Source organism: Tasmannia lanceolata, unplaced genomic scaffold (assembly GCF_043159265.1).
Source record: "Tasmannia lanceolata isolate RefF3 unplaced genomic scaffold, GAP_Taslan_0.1 ptg000012l, whole genome shotgun sequence".
NCBI classification, from domain to species: Eukaryota; Viridiplantae; Streptophyta; class Magnoliopsida; order Canellales; family Winteraceae; genus Tasmannia; species Tasmannia lanceolata.
In genome coordinates, this window is record NW_027518689.1 from 47,938,320 (window position 1) to 47,943,442 (window position 5,123).

The following is a 5,123-nucleotide window of genomic DNA, read 5'->3' on the forward strand; positions in this document are numbered from 1 at the left end:
GTGATTTTTAGGCTTGCTTCAAGGGAAAACCCAATCCTCATGTCAAAACTCAGATTCAGATCTCATGTCATTTCATTGAATGATAAATACAATGGACTTCGCCACATGACATGACTCCATTCAACTAAACCGAAATATTCTCATAATAAAACACCTAACACCACTCCAACAATCATTATATATAAGACTTCTTCAACTCTTACTTCTAGTCACATACTTACCTCAAACGAACTCACTCTCTACGAAGATACACCCAACCAACAGACGACTCCTTTATTAGACATGAAAAAACAACACTCATCTACATTACTTATCTAACACGTACACATCATTCCCCTTCCCTTTGAAGAACATGGTCCTCTAGGTTAGCATCAACATTCCGAGTTTCTTTCTCATCCACTTCTTCTGCTTAGGAACCCTCCATCAAATGGAGCTTTTGGGTCTCTCGCACCTGTGTCCCGGAGAAAATCTTTCGCCACAATTGTAGCACAATCCTAGGGGCACGTCTCTCTTGGAGTTGGGGCAGAGTGAGTAGCGTAATTGTTGGGTGGGGCGATCCAAGCCGTCCATTTGATGTGCCACAACGTAAATAGGTTGTGCCCCCAAAATCATTTCCATAGGATGATCGCAACCCTCCGATCTATAGAGGTTTCCATAATATGCAGTTTCTCTTTAGATCGGAGGGCAAGGATCATCCTATGGAAATGATATTTTGTGGCGCAACCTATTTACGTTGTGGCCCATCAAATGGACGGCTTGGATCATCCGATGGTGTGGGCCGTACAGTTCATTTTGAAAAATATGGGTGTACAAGGGAGGATTTTATCCTAGAAGAGGGTGCGTGGGTGGGGGTGAGGGGTATCACTGCCCAAAATCTATTGTAGTGATGGGGATATCACTGCCCAAAATCTATTGCAGTAACCTCCATGGTTTTAAATTTTGACCGAAATCCAAAATTTCGGGTTTCGGTGGACAGCGGACACGAAATCCGTAGTACCCGAAACGTTACTTTATTTTGATCAAAAATTTGAAAATTCAGTCCGATATGTAAGGAATATCACAAAAAAATCTGGATTTTATTCATTATTTAATATTTTCTTGAAATGTCGGTAATTTTGGCCAAAATTTTGTACGATATAAAATATTACTTTATTTGATTTCGTTGGATTTCGTCCGAGATTTCGGTTTTGGTGAGGCCCGAAACGCATGCCGAAACTGAAATTTGAAACCATGGTAAACTCTTTAATGTCTTGTTCTCTTTTGAGCAGGATGAAAGGCAGGTCAGGGTCAAATTTGGTTTAGGGCTTATGGGTGGCCTTAGGTAAATCTTTTTATATGGGATGGATGCAACAGTATATTGGAATTCGAATTTCCAGAAGTTGCTGAATCCCAGTTCTGTATAATTAGCATAAGGCATCAATTTTGGCCTGGATAATTCAGTTTTGGTCTCTTTAAGCAAAATTCTGATGGGTTGGGGTTGTGTTTTTGTTCTAGATGGGACCCACTGTCACTGTGCGGAAACATTCCTCAACTGAGTGATACTAGGCGCTTGATCAATGGCCCGCACATGGATCGTTAAAATGAAAAAAAAAAGCCCAACAGATCTATATTCAATGCAATGATCTCGAAATGGACGGCTTTAATCATCCAATCAGTGTTGATATTCCTTGACAATCTATGGTGGACCCCATCAACATCTCCATAGTGATCTGTAGTGGGGTGGGGTTATTTTTTGTTACAATTTCATAGGGCCTACCAAATGAATGGTCCAGATCATGTGATGGCCCCACTAGTATGATGTTTTCTAGCAACTACAAGTGCCAAGCTACATATGTCAGCATTTATTTGGAATGGGTTGGGCGTGGAATAATAAAAAAGACTTGTGAACATAGTCCCACATCGGATGTGGAGTTAAAGGAGAGTGAAACGGGCATGTATAAAACAAAGGAAAGCAGAAATGTAGAGCATACTTACCTGGACGGGGTCTATCGGTAATCAAGAAGGCCGATTGCCTAGGGCAGCTGCCTCCATTGCACTTTGGAGGGGAGTTGTCTTACCATCTCCCCAAGTGGGAGAGTGGACGTCATAATTTGTGATAGAGGGGGTACGCGTTCGCGCGGCCCCTGCCATTATAAATTGAAGCTTTTGTTCTAAATCATCCAATCAGAGTGTGTTGATATTGGATCAATCTAAACCCTGCCAATATTGAACGATTCCAAACTCATTTGTCGAGCGGGTTTGAGGCAGCACACAAGCTAAGGCCATGGGCTGGGCATGGCTAAGAGGGTGTGCACAAGGCATATGGCACGCAAGGGCCAAGGGATTTGCGGGCACTGGTGTGCAAATGCTGGCATTGGGGGGGCACTGGTGTGCAAACCAGCGCACATTGGCGGGTTTAGACGTTGGCGGCAATGCACAATGCGCAAAGGAGTTGGCGCCAATCAGTGGCATTGGCGAGCAACAGCCAATGCGCACGAGACAACTGGCCAGCACAAGGGTGTGTTTGCACATGGAGGGAACGGTTACAAAGAGTTCAAATTTGGGCAAAGGCATGCTCGGACTTGGTGTCTATGTTTGAAATCAAGGAAGGCAACAGTAGGGCCGTTTTGGCACATGTTTGCACACTTGGCAGCAAGGCAATGGGCAAAGTGGTGTTGCACATGAACATCTTGGAGTCAAACCATATGGCTACTGCATACACACATGGCTGGACGATTGTGGGCTGTTATGCCACTTGTTGTCTTGTAATTTGTAAGTGCTATTGCACATGAATTGTTCTCCTCTGTTCACTTGCTGTCTTTGCCTGGAAATGGGGTGGAAACAACTTTTATTTTTCTATCAAACCGTGTCTAACGTAAGTCCTGTCAGCCTCTGGAAATTTTCAATTTTATAAGTTCGCCAATGTGGAATCTTTGTCGACTGACGTGGCAATTGCATTCCCTAGTTGGAGATTTCATTGCTCAACGACAGAAAGCCGAGTTTTTTTAATATTATCTCATTATCGAGGTCTTGCCTCTCGCTCTCACATCTCTCCTCCTCCCTTAATGCTCGTTTGAAGACTGGTTCCGTAGAGCCTCCTCTATCTATTGACCGGTTCCCTACAATTACTAAGAAATACTCTCTCTCTCTCTCTCTCTCTCTCTCTCTCTCTCTCCTCCATCTCTATTTCTTCTTCTTTTTGTTTAACCCTATATTTTGGGTGTAAATCGACTCTTGGAATTTCTGCTTTTTGGGTTTTTCTTAGGAATGGACGCAATTTGAAAATAGGGTTTTTGGTTTCATTAGAGTTTATTATTTTTTTTTAGAGAGGGTTGCTTGTGTTTCCTTATTATTATTTTTCCTCCATTATTTTTTCTGAGGAATTGACACTATTTCAGTTTTTTCAATGAGGGTTTTTGGTTTTTTCAGAGCGGGTTGCTTGTGTTATCTGGTGTTTCACCAATCAATTTTTTCTAATTTTTCGCTACGATTTCCTAACAACTAAACACCCATCTTAGACAGTTTCCTTTCTATTTCCTTTCCATTTGCAACGTTATTTTGATTTCCTTTTCCAGTCAAGTGAAGCAACTGAGAAGACCCTAATGTAAAGAGCAGGGCAAAGGAGTGGGGGATAGAGATTTAGAGACATGGTGAGTAAGAAGAGCAATGGCTTGAGGTAGAAAAGGGAAAACAAAAATCATATTTTAAACAGAGATTTTTTTTCTGTTTACCAACCCAATCATGGACTCTCCTCACTCACGGTTCTCTCAAATCTCTCTCACTAGTCCTCTCTACCTTTTGTCACCTTGAGTAAACAAATATTGTGCGAATTTTATTTCCGCGGTTGTCAAATATGCCCTTAGAGTAACTTGAAGCATACTTTAATCTTTTTTTTTGCAAGAAAATGCATTTTGCGATAGAATGCATTGTTTTTAAAAAAAAGTCTCTTTAGTAGTTCGAACAGGAACGCTCCACAAACAAATTTTGTTTCCAATAATCTCAAGGGCAAGGCATCTTTTTTACTTGAGAACAAGATATGGGTCACTTCATGGGCATTCACCAGCATCCGCTCCATCGCTGTGTGTTCTCCGTGTACCCAAGTTTGATAAATAACTTCAAAGCGCAATAGTTATAATCTAAGTAGTTAACTTGTAAAATTAAGACCCCCACATTGAGCTGCAAATATTGATTTAGGTGATGAACAACAATTGGATGGAGAACTCGCTGTTCGAAGAAAGGATGGAGATCCCAATTTTTGGCTCCCATGGAAGAACACATGGGGATAAAAGATTACAAAAATAAAATATCAATTGAGGCTTAATTAATCATGGGCATAGGATCATCCAATCAAGGTGATCCTGATGGCATCTGAATAGGATCACATCCACATGGCACACATGAGCCCAAAAAATGTCACTTAAGTGTGAGCCTAATAGCATCAATTTCCATTTAGGTTTGTACAGTGTTTTCTATATCTATACGACAACAGGCCAACTCATCACATGTGTGCCGGTGTGAAATAAAGCCCATTCCACACTGTTAGGTGTTTAGTCCCACATCGGAAAACAAGAAGAAATGTAGTAAGAGAAGGTGACTATAGAACAGGCGGGATGTAACGATCTAAAGCATACCTTTCTCGGCCTTTTGGCTAAGATCAAGTGTAGTATCTGTTCTTATCAGTTTAATATCTGATACGTGGCCCATCGGGTCACATGATATTAATCTAATTTTTTTTGGGGTAGGGTCCACCACCAGTAGCTTGCTATTGGGGGCTCTTAAGCGTCGCCCATGCGTTGCACTATTGCACGGGCCTGGCGCACCCCTCCCAAACATAATACAAAACTTTATTTATTTATTACTTCAGGGGCAGGGATAAATGAAGAATGATAGTTAGAAGGTCGACCTTGCATAAATAGCACGAAAATATGTTCTCTGTGATTCCGGAAAAGTGGGGATACGCTTTGCCTGGGGAGGGGATTTAAAATATTCCCGGGTGCGGGGATGGAGTTGGCTCCGCTCTGTATTAATGCCTTTTTTTTCTTGTATTTTTTAAGCGTTTTTTTTTTTTTTTTTTTTTGGGGAAAACTACTTGAAACATCTTGGATCAACACATATCTACAAGATTCCCCTAAAATTTTCATAAT

The 5,123-nt window shown here is 41.3% G+C and overlaps 2 non-coding genes across 2 annotated transcripts; both read left to right on the forward strand.

Moving 5' to 3' along the window:
* The first annotated feature begins 1,966 nt into the window (after positions 1-1,966).
* Positions 1,967-2,126, forward strand: LOC143889155 (U1 spliceosomal RNA). The gene has a single exon (XR_013254772.1). It is a non-coding gene; the product is annotated as a U1 spliceosomal RNA (small nuclear RNA).
* A 2,480-nt stretch (positions 2,127-4,606) lies between these two features.
* Positions 4,607-4,804, forward strand: LOC143888995 (U2 spliceosomal RNA). Its single transcript, XR_013254625.1, has one exon. It is a non-coding gene; the product is annotated as a U2 spliceosomal RNA (small nuclear RNA).
* Positions 4,805-5,123: the final 319 nt, after the last annotated feature.